A 17,059-nucleotide genomic window follows, 5' to 3' on the forward strand; every position below is an offset into this window, starting at 1 on the left:
TGGGAATGCAGATCTGAACAGAGACTGCAGCTATGTGGTCACTTTAATTTGCATAGCTCCATATGGCAATTGGAGAGTTCCAGAGAAATAAATTCTCCAGTGAACCAGGCTTGGGCAACCCTGGGAAGTTTTGGAGGAGAGATGTAGAGCTGTGCTTGCATGTGTGTGCTTGTGTGTGTGTGTGTGTGTGTGCATGGGTCTGTGCTTATGTGTGTGTGCATGTGTGTGTGTAGTGAAACAAGCAAGGTAAAATAAAGAGATTTCTGTACGCCATGGTGGCCATGGGCCATACTCCAGCCAATGAATACATCTGTGCCTGTGAATCAGCCTCTGGTGCTTTTTTCCTCCTGATTGAGATCCCGCCTGGCTCCTGAAGAAGTCAGGGAGGAATTCATTGTCTCAACCAAGTCCATGCAGCACAGTGCTGGCTCCTGCAGAGCACATGGCTCCAACCTAACAAAAACCTTGGGGAAGGTGTGAAATAACTTACCCTTTGAGACCAGAGTGGTTCAGCTATGGGCGCTGCCTTTCCCTTTGTCTAGATGAACAAGCTTGAGTTTCTGCTTTGTGTTCAGCGGCTGGGGGCAGGTGAGGTGCAAGGAGGCTCTCTGTGTTACCTGGAAGCATGGGTGGGTTCCACAGGGAAAGGCTGAAGTGAGGAGAAGAGGAACCCCCGGGGGCTTCCCCTTAAGGTCCAGATGGGTTTTCTGGATCTGTTTCTTTGAGATGTCTTCTCTGGAGGAAAGTTGTGGTTATTGAGCACTGGGATGGGTGGGGACAAGTCACTTGTCACAAGCAGGGCAGAGGAGGGGACTTTGAAATTTGGAGGTCAAGTTCATGCCTCCCCGCACCATGTGAATTTGACTCAGGATGTAAAAGGTGGTAGGAGAGACAGTCAACCCATCGAGTCCCTCGTGGCCGCGAGCTCTTCCCTTGATGGTCAGGTGTTTCCCCATGGATAGGAAATGAGAAACAAACAGCCACTCCAAGTCGCTGCGGGGGAAAAGGAATCTTGAAGGCAGAGTCCACAGCCCACTGCAATTGTGAAGTTTCTCTATCATCTCGTGATTGATTTTTAAGTCATGCAAAATTTGTATTCTATTTATTGCTATCTATGTCTGATTTATGTAAAAGTTAATGTTTGAGCTTCATTATGACACACAAAGTGAACTGTAGGAAGACAGTTTTGCCCTGTGGCTTCATCCTGCGCCTCTCCCCTGGCTCCAGGTGCCACCCCTCCACCCTGCCTCCCATGGACGGGAGTCCTCTGGTTTGAAAGACTTTGTTGAAAGGATAGTGTTTTGAGAATGCTAGGATCCAAGCCTCTCTCAATCCTTCTGGAAAGGTTGCAGCAGACTGGTACTAAGGTTCAGGCTGTGATTTTTCAGGGCAACAGTTGTATTAGTCAGGGTTCTCCAGAGAATCAGAACCTATCAGATGAATGGGCAGATAGATAAGTGATAGATACAGATAGGTAGAGAATACGTAGAGAATAGGTAGAGAAATAGATGATAGATGACAGATATAGATGACAGATATAGATAGCAAGAGATGAATGATAGGTATAGATAAGTAGATAATAGATAAATAGATGATAGGTGGATGATAGATTAAATAGGTAAATAGATAGATGGATAGATAGATGAATGGATAGATGGATGGATAGATAGATAAATAGATGAACAGATGGATGGATGGATAGATGGATGGATGAATGGATGGATGGATATAGATAGATGGATAGATGAATGGATGGATGAATATAGATAGATGGATAGTTAGATGGATGGATAGATAGATGGATGGATGGCTGGATAGATAAATAGATAGATAGATAGATACTTGGATAGACAGATAGATTTCTTATAAGGAATTGACTCATGTGATTAAGGAAGCTGACAAGTCCGAAACCTACAGAATCGACATCTCAGTTTGAGTCTGAAGGCCAGCAGGCTGTTGTGAAACCACAAAGAGCTGATATTCCAGTTCAAAGGCTGGCGGGCAGGAAGGGTTCTCTCTTACTTGGGGGAGGTCAGCCTTTTGTTTTTAACTCTGGCCTTCAATGAATTGGATGAGGCCCCACCCACCCTGGGGAGGGTCATCTGCTTTACTCAGTCTACCTGTTTAAAAGCTGATCTGATCCAGAAACACCCCTGTGGACACACCCAGAATAATGTTTGACCAAATATCTGGGCACCCTAGGGCCCAGTCAAATTGGCACATAAAATTAACCATCACAGCAGTATTTAGAGCAGGAATTGTGTCACCAACAATGTTCTTTGGATGGCCTTGGATTTTTCTTTGTCTGGGCACCAGAGCCCCAGACTTCTCATCTGAAAGATGAAGGTGGAGAGGTTTCATTAAATAAGGCATATTTCTAAAGCACCACTTGCCTGACCTAGTGAGTGGGAATAGGTGCTTAAGTACAAAAAGGAAGTACTTTTTGGTTTCTTCTGTGTCCAGGAAGATCAAGCCTGGCCTGTACCTTGATGTGAGTCAGGATCACAAGCCAGTGGCCAGTGCAGAGCCTGAAGGCAACTGCTCTGAATACTCTGAGGAATTTCCATTCTCAGCTCTAATAGCAAGCCACCCTACCCCGACCCTGACCAAGCCCTCAGCCCCATCTTCTTCCACCTCAGTTAACCCCAAATTGCTCTGGGGGCTCACCCTCCATTCACACTTCCATCTGCACCATTTGACTGTAGCCAGATCTATAGCAGCTATGGGGGTCAAAACACTGCTTGCTAGCTGAGCCTTATGAACACAGGAAAGAACTGGGACTGGAGGCTCAGCCTGGCAGTCAGACTTAAGTAAGCAATCACCTAAGTAACGCAGCAATAAACAAAACATAATCGAACCGGGTTCCCCTTCCGCTTTCTTCCCTGCCTTCCCACCCCCTCTCTTTCTCATTGTCCTCTCTCTCTGTTTTTCCTCTCTTCCTTGCTTTGTCTCCTTTTCTTTCCTGCGTGGGGAAAAGATGTTTCTTTCAACTCCAAGTGATAGAGTTTCAGCTACTCCGGGCTAGATTTCCAGTTGTTCCTCACACTTCACATAGCAGCTTGTTGGGAAATAAAACATCTTCCATTTAGATAAATAAGCAAAATAAAAAAAAAATCAGAAAATTAATAACCAGAAAGATACACTCATTTTGCTACAGAATTTCTGAAACAAAACAAAACGCAGGCTCCATCACAGCCAGGTCTGTGGGTAGAAACTTGAAGCCCTGCTGGTGGGAGCTGCAGGGAGCTGGGAGGTCTACTGGGGCCAGCATGGCGGGGTGTGGGCTGATTCCTGGGGTCCCTTGCCTTACCAGCTCCCCATCAACAGCTCTGCCATTAGCCCCAGGGTGCAGTTCAGCAAGTGTGTGATACGGCTGGAGCTTTAGAGCCAGCCCCTGGGACCTCTGTGACCTAATCCCACCCTCCAGCCCTGCAGCCCCCATGAGATATAGTCCTCATGTGGTTGCTCCTGCTTGGAGACTCCTGAGGCACTCTGCTACATGCACATCCCCCCACCCCTGCCCACTGTTTCTGGAGTTGTTTCCCATGCCTGTCTCCTGTCTGGGGTGCCTCTGTAACATTCATGAGTGTTTACCATGTACCCGGGTCTATGGACAGCAATTTATGCTTATTGATTCATTGAACTTCACAACACCCCTGTGAGGTAGACACTATTATTATTATTATCCCCACTTTACAGATGAGGACAATGAGGTAGAGAAGGCATCCAGCACCCACAGGTAAGGGCAGACCTGAGCTTCAAACATGAGCATTTGGGCTCTGGCTAGAGGTGGCCATCTACTGGGCTAGGATCAGAGGCTTCATGTAAGTTTAAATATTAATAATCATTTTAAAACAGGGGACTATCAAAATACTGAGGCATTATTGAGATGATTGCCTTTTCAAAAATGGACCTTTTTTTTTTAAAAGAGGAGAGAGTCTGGCTCTGTTGCCCAAGCTGGAGTGCAGTGGTGCAGTCATAGCTCACTGCAGCCTCAAACTCCTGGGCTCAAGCAATCCTCCTGCTTCAGCCTCCCACCAAGTAGCTGGTACTACAGGCATGCACCATCATGTTTGGCTAATTTAAGAAACATTTTTATGTAGCAATGGTGTCTCACTATGTTGCCCAGGCTGGTCTTCAACTCCTGGCCTCAAGCAATCCTCCTGCCTTGGCCTCCTGAATCACTGAGATTACAGGCCTGAGCCACTTCACTCAGCTCCAAAAAATGGACATTTTTAATGCGTAAAACTGCCATGCATGAATGGTGCCAGTCACAGGACAATAACAGGGTTTATGGGATTAATGTGACTCCATGGTGCATTCGCTCCCAGGGGCGTGGTCCAGGGATATCCTTGAGTTAGTGGTTGCTTGATGAACACTTTTGCCTTCCAGGGCTGTCTGTGTGCCTCCACAACTCTATGTCCTCCTAGGGAGGAAGCCAGGGAACTTCTAACTTGTAGTTCCCACTCCTGCCACCACCACTGTCCCCAGTGCCCAGCTTGTCCTGAGCTGCAGTCACACAGTTCAGCGATCTACTCCGTGAACACACCACTGTCCTTTCCTGCCCTCTCACCTTCCTTATGTGGATCTCTCTCTCCCACCGCTTTCTTCTTGCTTTTCCTCTTTCCCCCATTACCATCTGTGTCCGATGATGCCCTCCCCTCCCCCAGAGGAGCTGAAATTCTAACCCCTCACCTGACTCCGCCCTGGAGTGCCGCCCCAGGTGATCTTTTCCTCCGGTGACCTGCTCTGTGTTGTGGTGCTGCTCACTCCGGCAGAGTCATCACCTCTAGGCTTGTCTTCCACGCCCACGCTGTGTACAGTGCCTGCCAGAGGGTCTCACACACGGGGTGGGGTGATCAGACTAGCCCACTGCCAGAGTGCATGACTTGGGGAGAGCCCTTAGACCCGTACAGTGGGGACTTACCAGTCAGCAAAAGCCCTCAGAGTTGAGTCCCTGTGCTCAGCCCTGGCTGGGGGCTTTGGGCACCCCCATCCTCAGAGGGGAAGGTATGACACAGGCATAAATACATCAGTCCCTCTGCTGGAAGAACACCATGCATGTTTGTGAGGAGGAGAAAGCCAAACCACAGGCATCCAGAGTACAAGGTCACATCTGGCAGGGCAGGGAGAGGTTCCAGAAGGCCTGAGAGCTGGCGGTTGGAGGACAGGACTCTGTGTCTTCCTCGGCTCAAATGCTCAGCATGAGTTTCTTGCAAATATGTGGCTGCAGGTGGCCTTTCCTTTGGGGAGCAGCAAAGGAGGGAATATGCATGCTTTCTCTCCCTACATGGGGATTCCTGCAGGGCCATGAGTGGGCCTGCGGGATGTGGCCATTCCCAGCTTTGCAGAAGGGCTGTCAGGGTGTCCAGTGCAACTGGAGCTGGAAGCATGAAAGCCTCTGTAGGTAGAGAGATGGGGAGGGCATTGCGTGTTGAGAGCATAGGGTTCAGACTGGTGGGTGGAAGGATCTCAGTAATTTTGAGCTGAGGAACCAGAGGGATGAATTGCCTGTGACTGAGATAAGGAAGACTGAGAGATGAGAAAGCCTGTGGAAGAAGGTGTGGAGGAGGAAGGTGGCAGGAATTAAGCTTTACAGATTCAAATGTGCAATGCTCATTACTTTGGTAAGAAGTGGGATAGGAATATGCAGTCCAAAGGAATGGTCCTGAGTCAAGATCCGGCCAAGGTGCCCTCAGCATGTAGGCTGACTACCCTGCAGAGGCAGATTAGTTATGTACAATCTGCACATGGGGAGAGCAAGCCCCAGAGAGGGTATGCAAGTCACAGTGATGAAGGCTCTCACAGTGATGAAGGCTCTCACAGCTAGCGAGCAGTGATGTCAGGATTCAAACCAGGGGCTGGGTGACTCCTAATCTGGTGCCCTTAACCTCTGGACTGCCTGTGTGGCAAGGCTGTACTACTGCCCTTTGGAACAGGCCAAACCACTCCCCTCCTGGAGACCTCAGCATGCATTCACAGCTTTAGCTGTATTGAGGTGCTCCCTGGAAACAATAAGAACAAGATATCCATACATTAGGCAAGGACTCCATTGTGTACAACAGTGGTTCTGCAAGTGCCACCCCAGGACAGTGGCTCAGCATCCCTTGGAAAGTGTAAGAAATGCAAATTCCTGGGTTTCACATCGAACCAACTGAATGAGAGACTCTGGGGGTGAGGTTTTAACAAGACCTCCAGGTGAGAATTTGAAAACCTTCTCCAGGGGCCCCAGTAGCTCTGCTCCCAGGCAGGTACAGGTGGGAGAGCCTTGCTCAGCTGGGGCTGTGCAGCCTGGTGGCTATGGGGACTGCCACTGAGAACAGCCCTGCAAGCAGCCGTAGTCAATGCAAGAGCTGTCGGAGGGTCAACAACACTGCACTGAGCAGGTGTAGTGCTCAATGTCCTTCTCTCTGGTCAGTGGTGGGTGTGGGAAATAGTAGCCCCAGAAAACAGGACGTTCCCTGCCTTGTCCCTTTTTCCCTCCCATCACATAGACCCCAAATCAAGGCAAGGAAGTAGGCTTGATTGTGATGGTCAGATGGGTGATTCTTCCACCCATGGAAGAAAATATGGATATAATATCACTTGGGGTGTTGCAGATACTTAATCTTGCACGGGGAGAGAGAGAAGTCCTAAATTCAAATGCCTCCAGACTCCAGGCACCAAAAGCGTTGAGTGAAGTGGAGCATGTCTCAGAAGCACACATTCCTTTTGGTTTAGAACTTCTCACTTTCTTAAAAAAAATAAATGTTTTATTTTGGAGTAATTTTAGATTTACAGAGAAGTTGCAAAGAGAATACAGAATGTTCCAATGTACCTCTCACTGAGTTCCCCTAACATTAGCAACTTCTATTCCCGGGGTACATTTGTCAAAACTAAGAAACAACATTGTTCTATTATGATTATTACTGAACTCCAGATTTCATTTGGGTTTCACCATTTTCCCACTCATGCCCCTTTTCTGTCCCAGGATCCAGTCCGAGGAGTTCCTCATGGTTCCCATGACTTTCATAATATCCATGTGTACCGGCAGGTAGGTAGAATGTCCTTCCCACTTCTGATAGAAGTAGGAGGTAGGCCTGCAAAAATCCTGGGATTTTTGTTTTCATAAGACAGTGTGTTTTCCTGTTGCATTTCCTAATTTTAGATGTTGGTTACTAGTTTATAAATGGTGGTTAATACCAGGCAGTGCCTCATGACTCTAGAAGATGCCACTTAAAGTCTATAGAAATGCTGCCTTGTGCTGGGCGTGGTGGCTCATGCCTGTAATCGCAGCACTTTGGGAGGCCGAGGTGGGCAGATCACCTGAGGTCAGGAGTTCTAGACCAGCCTGGCCAACATGGTGAAACCCCATCTCTACTAAAATACAAAACTATTAGCCAGGTGTGGTGGCGGGCAGCTGTAGTCCCAGCTGTACTGTACCTGTACTCGGGAGGCTGAGGCAGGATAATAGCTTGAACCCGGGAGGTGGAGGTTGCAGTGAGTTGAGATCATGCCACTGCACTCCAGCCTGGGCAACAAGAGAGAAACTCCGACACACACACACACACGCACACACACACACACACACACAAAGAAATGCTGCCTTGTTAAAGTTGGGCACAGTGGTCATAGAAGGCTCTATAACAACAATGAATGAAACATTTAAAAAAACACGTGTACTCTATACCTATCAGATGAAATACATCCACGAGCCCTACTCAGCCGTGTAACTTTGGCCGTATGGCTCAGAGGGGGAGGACATTCACTGGACATCCTGGACAACTTTGGAAGAAGCAACATTGCAGTTTCTGTGTATTTCTCCCTCGGTTCTGGCACTCTTCACTGTTTAATCCCATCGTTTAATCAGTAACCATTTTCCTGGCTTTATCTGACCCTGGTAGCTTTAATCAGGAATCTTCTGCTAAGATTCTTTTCCGCAGTATGGACTGAGCAGGTGAGCGTCTGCCAGGTTTATAATGAATTTCAATCCCAAAGGGCAGGAGGCTACTTGGAAAACAATCCTGTCTGTAACTGGCCTAAGAAAGACTGACTTTTAGAAAATACCAGTGGAGCGTTAGTGACATGTTTAAGAGCAGCCGGTATGCGAGGTCGAATCTGCCCTCAGCAGCAAGAGTTGAAATTGACATTCCCTGAACACCACCCACATGCCAACCCCTGGGAGGAGGGCATCATGGGTGCTGCCTTGGCAGATCTGCACTTCAGCCATTGCCGTCCTCTCCCTCTTACGGATCAGGACTCAGTGGCACAGGGAGATTAAGTCACCTGCTCAAGATCATATAGCCATCGAGCATTGGACCAAAGATTTGTTCTTGGCTGTCTGGGTTAGGACCTAGCCTGATAGCCTCCATGCTATGCTGAGGGCCTCTGCCACCCTAATGAGAAATGATGGGTCGGCATAGGGGAACATGTGTGGTCTGCAAGGAGGTGGCATGTGAATGGACTCTTGGGGAAGATGTAACAGGATGCGTGGGTCACTGGCCAGGGTATACCCAGGTTTAACTGCCTGAGCCCCTTCCACAGAAGGGCAGGTGCAGGCCTTGGAGTGTGAATCTCTACCTCCAGCGTTAGCCATATTATTCAGAGTACAGAGAAAACAGCAAGACTTAGTGTTTCCATGAACAACCAACTTCTAGAGCAAGCTTGTCCAGCCCGAGGCCTGCAGGCCACATGGCCACATGCAGCCTAACATAAATCCATAAAGTTTCTTAAAACATTACGAGATTGTTTTGTGATTTTTTTTTTTTTTAGCTCATCAGCTATCGTTAGTGTTAGTGTGTTTTATGTATGGCTCAAGACAATTTTTCTTCTTCCAATGTGGCCCATGAAGCCAAAAGTTTGGACACCCTTGTAGAGGGTCTCTTGATTGATGGTTTTTGCATTTCCCACAGCAAATTCACGGGGCTAAAGCTGAGATGAGACTTTGCTACTTGCAGAGTTGTCAGATGACACATCTCAGCAGAGCTCTGGGGCCATTTGAAAACCTTCCACTGCTCCTCTCAGCTGCTCCTGAGATGGAAGGTGCTCCATGCACTGTTTTGTCTGATGCCCAAAGAGTGGCTTTTTGTTTGTTGCATGGCGCTCTGTGTGGCTTGGAGATACTTCACATTTGAAGCCACATTTCCAGCCCTCATGGCATGCTGTAGAAATGTTACAGTTGTTTTTCCCCTTATCTACATAAACAACATAACTTTGTCAGAAAATTGAAAATGTGCACTTTGTCCCATCAGCTAAAACGGGCTGTCAGATAAGGCTTTTTTTTCTCCATTGCATCCGATGAATGATGTAAATGGTTTTTGGCTTTGGAGTTTTTTTGCAAGGCACTAGAGTAAATGATCAGAGTAGTAACATTTTTAACCTTATCTATCATACTGAAACATTTTTTCTGCCTCCAATAAAACATGTCAGAGTCGATTAAGGACATTTTTCAATGAGGTATAATTCACAGATTTTAGTAGCGAATCCAAGAGCACTGAAGTATTAAAGAGGCTGTGAATACTTAATTAAGGCTATGTTACCATCCTACCTTTGCCTGAATTCACTTAACGCTTTGGAGGTCTGCTCTGAAAACGCGCGATTTGTCTGATGGCGGGGTCGGAGGAGTAGCAGGTAGGATGGCCGGGGATGTGTCACATTGTATCTGGTGACAGGGCCGTGAAAGATACGGCGGCTCAGTACGTTTGGCGGTGCTTATCTGGTACATGAGTGCACATTACTTCCCAAAGACCGGGATCACTTTGGACAGTATCATTAAATGCTACGTCATTACCTGTTATAGAGCAGTGCTTTAGCTTCAAGGGCCTCTTGGGAAACATGGAAGAGTCGGAAGAATGATGGGCAAAGATGGAGCCGGCATTAAATTTTCAATGGAAGCAGTATTGGCTTTGACTTTTCAGAAGCCTTATCTGTTAGATGGTGTTTGTCACTGGGCCGCGGAGCTGTGGATGTTCGTCAGTTGGAAGTTGCAGGCAGTTGAACGATATGGACAGGTGAAGGCTCCGTGGGGACTGGCCCAGCTCGCGGAGAGCTGGAGGGGGTAAATTGAAGGTTTATTTATCCCATTCGCTGTCAAGGTCAGCTTGCTAGAGAGCTGTCCTATGGATGCTTACAAATGCCAAAATCCTGGCAAATTGTCGAAAAGAGCCTCCAAATCACTGACCTTTGTACAGCTCCCATCAACGTGCCTGTGTCTCTGAACGGGGTCCTTAGAGAGAGTTAAATGGTTGGTAAAATGAGGCTTATGCCGTTGCTGTAATGTCAACGGAGCTGCTATGTATTTTTTATTTTTGTGTTTTCAGCAACAAGGATGAAGTTAAAGATATGACTGATGAAAGAAGGAGTTTGGAGTGGGGTAGGGGGAGCTGAGCAAAATAATTATGCTGGTGTGGGTTTTGGCAAACGAGTTGGTCTGAATTTCTACATTTGAGCGTATTTCCAGCCTGGAGTCGGAGGCATCTCTGTGTCTCCATTGTTATGCTCCTTGTCGGAAAGGGGCATTTCATAGTTCTTTTTGTCATCCCTCCTCCCTACTCAGGGTGCCTGATGCAGCCACAGGCTCTCCTGGGGCTGGCTGTTCTGAGTGATGTGTTCTCTTGCTGTGACTTCTTGTCTGACTTTGCCATGACAGCTGATTTAAGGAGGCATGACAGAGCCAGTCATATTGTCTTCTGTTCCTTTTGTTGACGGCGAGCAACACTGCAGTACAGTTAACCAAATGTAGAGGGCATTATCCAGAAATTGAGGAATAACCATGATGTGGAATATTATGCATCCATTAAAAAGAATGCACTAGGGCTCTACCTGTTGACCTGGAAAGATAGCTACAGGATTCCAAGAGAGAATGTGTGAATACTGTGATCAGATTTTACAAAAAAAAAAAAAAATAAATAAAATAAAGCCACCTTCTTCCCGAGGTTTCCAGATAAAATATAAGACACTCAATACATTTGAATTTCAGATAATCAAGAAATAATCTAGAAATGACTTAAAAGCTATGTGTCATTTATCTGAAATTCAAACATAACTGGATGTCCTGTGTTTTTATTTGCAAAATCTGTCAACTCTCTCCCCTCCCCTCAGACAGGTAATGTGTATGAACATGATGTATATGTGTGTCTATATGTATGCATGCAGGTATGAGTAAATATGTGTATTTGTATGTGGTTATATAGTCATGGAGTAAATAAAGAAGGATGAATCCTGGATAAGTAACATGGATTTTCTGGAAGAGATTGCATAGGGGTTGATATGAGAGCGTGTGGTGGAGGAAGCAGGTGGAAGGGAGGAAAGGGTGAGGGGAAAAGAAAAGGCAAAACGGAAAGCCCATAGGTGGTATGTCATTCATCCTCTTGTTCACTCTCCAAAGGATTGTCTAGATTTCCTTTCTCAGGGCCTGGGGCAGGCACCTAGGATTCCGAGGAGGTGGCCAGGGCCCCTGGCCCTTAGGAGTTCAGCTGATAGGAAAGCAGGCCATCCCATCACCATGTGCTTGGATTCTGTGGAGCTTATAGGAGGGGGCTGGAGAGTCAGCAGTTTATCTTGCATTGCTGATTTAGAAGAGAAGTGCTGGGATCATGCCTGTAATCCCAGCACTTTGGGAGGCCAAGGCAGGTGGATCACCTGAGGTCAGGAGTTAGAGACCAGCCTGAGCAGCATGGAGAAACCCCATCTCTACTAAAAATACAAAATTAGCTGGGCATGGTGGTGCGCGCCTGTAATCCCAGCTACTTGGGAGGCTGAGGCAGGAGAATTGCTTGAACCTGGGAGGCGGAGTTTGCAGTGAGCCGAGATGGTGCCATTGCACTCCGGCCCGGGCCCGGGCAACGAGAGCAAAACTCCATCTCAATAAAATAAAATAAAATAAAATAAAATAAAATAAGTAAATAAATAAAATAAAAATAAATTAAAAAAGAGATGATAAAAGGTTGCATCTCAGCATTTCACCAGCCCTGTTTTTACTCTCTGGGTCCAAATTTGGGCTTCCTGGTCCAAATGCCGTCCTTAGCACCCACAAGCTCAGCTCAGGAATGATAATGATTGTCTCAGAGTGGGCATGTGGGGATCCCGTGAAAGGTAAGAAACCACCGGCCTTGTGGGATCCCCTGTCTCATCTCTCCCTGTTTAATGTTGAAGACAGTTGCTGCAGAGGCCGGCACATCCACTATTTATAAGACCATTCAAAACCCTCCTTCTTATTTCCAAATTCAATTAAAGAGCTGTTAATACGTCCCAGGTTTGTTGTAATGAGCCCATAACTGAAACTGACATCATTATCAATTCAAACAAAACACAAACGCTTCATCTTTTGCTTCCTCAGGGAAACACCCAACTTCCCCAAGCCTCAGCCTCTCCCTGGCTGGGAGGATGCCGGGAGGCTTGCCTGGTGGTTTCTTCTTTGCAAATACGAAGAGTTCTGCGGAAGACCTTCCCTTCCCACTGCATGTTGTGCCCTTCGGTCCAATGAGACTTTGATCAGTGTGGTTCTGGAATGCTCTTTCTATAGCTGACTTCCCTTGGCAAATTTCTTTCACGAGGGGAGCAGCTGCAGGAAACCTGGTGGGTGGGAATTCTCTGTGTTGTCATGTGGGCCAAACCTCTGATGTTCTGTGGCCCCAAATATTGGTTTCTTATAATGTAAACTTTGCAAAGCTCCAACACCCATTCTTCTGGGATGAAGAAGAAATAGGCAAATAATTTCATCGGAGTAAAAATGCAGAGAGAGAAGAAGAAAAGTCATGAGGCAGTGGTGGTCAGAGGGCACCAGGGCCAGAGGGCAGAGGGTGAACGGTGGTCACAGGGAGTGACTTCGACGTTCAGCTAGCGTGGGTCATGAGGGTGCCTGAGGATGTTCAACTGGGCTCAGTCACTGGACACAAGGGCTCGCTGGGTTTTTATTGGACAGGGCATTGCAAGAGAGGCACAAAAGCTATTCAGGAGAAGGAACATGAGTAGTCAATGAGCACAAACTGGGAGTCAAGAATTTCTGAGCCCCTGGTATAGCTGCACACTGACCTCATTCATTCTCTCAATAGTCCAAAGACATAAAAGGGTGACAGCCTCAGTATTTTCAGATTAAGACAGTAGGTCACTGGAAGGTTCTGTCTTGCCCAACATTGCAAAAAAGCTTGAGACTGTTTAAACTCAAATTCAAAGATCTTGTGTTTAAAAGTTTCTCAGAGTGGCTGAGAAGTGTGAGTAATTGCAGACTCTTTACCCAACAGGTATTCCTGTAAGCTGTGAACTCATCCACAGGTGGCCTGGAAATTGTCACTGCTAAGGCACAATGGAACCTCTCTCTTGCCCCCTGGGTCGTTAGTGGCTTGAACACAGACCTGTGGCTTCTCTCCCTTTGTCCTCCTCTGCATCCTTGACATTGCCCTTCTCTGGAGGGCCTGGACTTCCCAGAGTCTACTGGAAGTTCTCATATGAACTGGGAAATCTATCACTGGGTTCTCACATGGATTTAGGGTGTGTGCCAGTTCTGATGGGGCTGTGAGTCTGAGCTGGGCCACATTGGGAACTAGCACTTCCCACATGCAGTGGGGTTGGTGCTGTGGCTGGGCTGTGCTGCAGCCTGCTCTGGGAAGCCAACACAGCCTCTTTCCAGAGCCTGTTTTCCAGAAGGATCTGGCACCTGGAGGCCTGGAGGAGATGCCCATAGGAATGCTAGGCAGAGCATCCTGCAGCACTTGTGATGGAATGAGGTCGACATGGTTTGGATATTTGTTCCCTCCAAATCTCATGTTGGAATGCAATCTCCAATGTTGGAGGTGGGGCCTGGTGGGGGGTGTTTGGGTCATGAGGGGTGGATTCCTCATGAATGGCTTGGTGCCCACCCCGAAGTAATGAGTTCATAGGAGATCTGGTTGTTAAAGAAACTGGCACCTCCTCCTTGCTGTCTTGCTCCCTCTTTCCCCATGTGACACACCAGCTCCCCCTTTGCCTTCTGCCATGAGGAAAAGCTTCCTGAGGCCTCCCCAGAAGAAGCCGAGCAGATGCTGGTGCCTTGCTTGAGCAGCCTGCAGAACCATACGCCAAATAAACCTCTTTTTAAAATAAATTACCCAGCCTCAAGTATTCCTTTATAACAATGCAAAATGGACTGACACAGAGAGCAAATTTCTTTTCAACTCCATCAGCTGCCCGGCTCCAGAATCTCAGTGGCCTCTCTGTGTAGGTCAGGAACCCTCAACTACTGTGGCTTATCCCATCCCAAAGTGGAAAATTATTAGTGGTTTCTTTTCTTTCTTCTTTTTTTTTCTTTTTCTTTTTTTGTTTTGAGACAGAGTCTTGCTTTGTCACCCAGGCTGGAGTGCAGTGGCGTGATCTTGACTCATTGCAACCTCCGCCTCCCGGGTTCAAGTGATTCTCATGCCTCGGCCTCCTGAGTAGCTAGGATTACAGGCGTGTGCCACCACGCTTGGCTAATTTTTTAATTTTTTAGTAGACATGGGGTTTTGCCATGTTGGCCAGGCTGGTCTTGAACTCCTGATCTTAAGTGACTCGCCCACCTTGGCCTCTCAAAGTGCTGGGATTACAGCCATGAGCCACCACACCTGGCTGATCAGTGATTTCTGCACAGAGCCCATCAGCTTTGCCCTGGCCAGTTTCCACCTACCTGAGTTTCTCAGGCTGCTTTTACAAACTCCCAGCGAGGCTGTGCAGATACAAATTCCAGTGCCCAGCACCAAGTCCACAAAGAGGCTCATTGTGCCTTTCCTTCTGTTTTCCCTCCCTGCCCCTTGACGGACCTATGTTAGCCATTCGTTCCTTCCCTCCTTCACTCCCTCCTGCCCTCGTGCACTCACCAGGTATTTAGATGGCCACTGAGGGTTTCCTGTGAGTGGACATTGTCCCAGCCTCTGAAGATTCTGAACAAAACAGGCAAGGTATCTTTCACCGAGGTTATATACTTCAGAGACGATGTTGACCATGCAAACAAACACATAAGATGATTTCAGAGAGCAGGAAGTGCTATGAAGAAAATCCCTCAGATGGATATGATGGTCAGCTCTACTGAGGTCTTTGAGTTGAATCTTGAAAGTCCAGGGGAGCCGACCAAGGGAAGGTCCAGAGCAGGAGGACTGCTGAGAGTGGAAGCATCTGCAAAGGCCCTGAGGTGAGAAGAGGAAGCTGGAGAGAAGCTTAGAGGACACAGAGGCCCACGGTTGAAAATGAGTCTGGGAGACCAGCAGCGTCGGGCCGGGCACGGTCTTCCACCTGGAACTGCATTGGATTTTATTCTCACCCTAGTCTCTCATGGAGAGTTCACAGACTGCGGCTTCCTTCTGTGCCTGAAGCTTGGCTTGCACCACTCCCCTCCCTGAGAAACCCTCCTTGTTATTTGTCTACTGACATTTCACTCATCCGAAATACCTCCTCTTCCATGAAGCCTTCTCAGTTTCCCTGGCAGGATCCATTTCTCTCCCATGTGACTCTGTTGGACAAAACATCCTCTTCGTAGCACTTCTCTGGCTTTCAGGGTGTTTCTGAGTCCTGAGGCCTTGCTGTATCCATCTCTGCAGCCCCACGGTACTTGGTGCATGGAATGTACTCAGGCGTCTTCCTCTAAGCCAGCAGCAGGTGCCTTGTGTAGGAATGAGGCTGGTGGAGTGCTCTTGGGACATGGAGGCCAAAGCTGGGCTTCCTACCTTTCTTCTAGATCTTTGGAGGAGCCCTGGGTTAGGGTGGGAGCAGCTAGGCATTTGCCCAGTTATTTTTAGTTTTGGGTGAGCAGCCGGGTAAGAGATGACTCAGACTGGTAAGCAAAGGGACAAGGCTAGAGGCAGGAACAATATCCCTGGCTGTGGGTACCACATCTTTGAGGACCACAACAGGGCTGTGGGACCACATCTGTCATTAGAAGAGCCAATGGTGAGGGGTGTCTTTATCACCATGGGAAGTCAAAATGAATTAATGCTTGAGCAGGAGCTGCCGCGAAGGCAGCTTCTTACAGATTAATGCTGTATGAAGCCCTCTGTCCGCACTGACACATGCCTGACTCCCTGAGCAGGCCCTTAGCCTTGGTGGGATTTCAGCAGGGTAGAGAGTCCATCTGAATGATGCGCATCTGTGTCTTCCTTAAGCCGATATAAGGGCTATTCCTATTTACCAGGTGGTTGCCTGGCTGGGATTTCCCCCAAACTGAGCTTGTGCTCAGCAAGGACCCCCCAGCGTCAGCTCCAGCCCCTAGAGAGGCGGCACTGGGGTCTACCATGCAGCATTTATTTTGCTGGCCCTACCTGTTCTGAGCACACAGCCTGCTCTGATCACCCAGGCCTGCAGAGAGCTGGGAGGCAGCACCTTTAGCAACCCTTGAAGTCTGAGAACACTGTGCCCTCCTAGTACCCGCCTTGCCTCTCGAGGGTCAGCCTTCTCCTCCGTCCACTCCCACCCACCAGCCCACTGTCCTCTGTGCAAGGTGCATGGGCCCATGGGGACCCTCCCTGTAACCTGTCTTACTATTTCCCAGAGCTCTTTCTTTCCTCCAAAGACAAGGTGACCTGGCTTCCTTCTCCTTGTCCTATTTTTGATGACAGGAGTGGTTAAATCAAATGACAGAGAACACGTTATGGTTGCCACTGTATGCCTTCAACCAACAAACTGCCCTTCAGCGTGATGGCTTCTCACTGGCCCATGGCGAGGGGCAGGGGAGTAGGGAGTTATCCCCGTTCTGGGGGTAGGGTCATCACACCCCGTCGTCTCTGCCCCCAACACTGATGCCTCATGGTGTTTAACCATCAGGACCAGCGTCCAGCATCCTCCTCCAGCTGGCTCTGAAACCCCCAGCCCAGCACAGAGCCCAGCATGAGTATTGCTGAAAGGATGCGTGAATCTGTGACTTTTGAGAGGAAATGCTCCCAATGAGTAGCTGACTTTGCTAAAGGAGGTGACGTCCTGACCTTGACCTTGACCTTGAGGCAGTGCCACTGTTGTCAATGGGGCTGCAAGGCTGTGCTCTGGGCTGCCTACCTAAATCACACCAACTTGCAAAAAGTCCCGGGATTATTTACAGTTGGTCTTTAAACAGCAGTAGATATGAATAAAAGAGCAATATCTC

At 48.0% G+C, this 17,059-nt stretch overlaps 1 protein-coding gene and 1 long non-coding RNA gene across 3 annotated transcripts in view; one reads left to right on the top strand and one right to left on the bottom strand.

Annotated features, from left to right (window-relative positions):
* Nucleotides 1-7,030, top strand: part of LOC126943378 (uncharacterized) — a 43,419-nt gene extending 36,389 nt beyond the window's left edge. Inside the window, exon 3 of the long non-coding RNA XR_007721746.1 lies at nt 6,971-7,030. This is a non-coding gene — a long non-coding RNA (uncharacterized LOC126943378). The remainder of the gene's footprint in view (nt 1-6,970) is intronic.
* The window catches only part of PDCD5 (programmed cell death 5), a 1,006,786-nt gene that overhangs the window by 596,878 nt on the left and 392,849 nt on the right, over nt 1-17,059 (bottom strand). The window lies entirely within an intron of this gene.

Source organism: Macaca thibetana, chromosome 19 (genome assembly GCF_024542745.1).
Source record: "Macaca thibetana thibetana isolate TM-01 chromosome 19, ASM2454274v1, whole genome shotgun sequence".
Taxonomy (NCBI): domain Eukaryota; kingdom Metazoa; phylum Chordata; class Mammalia; order Primates; family Cercopithecidae; genus Macaca; species Macaca thibetana.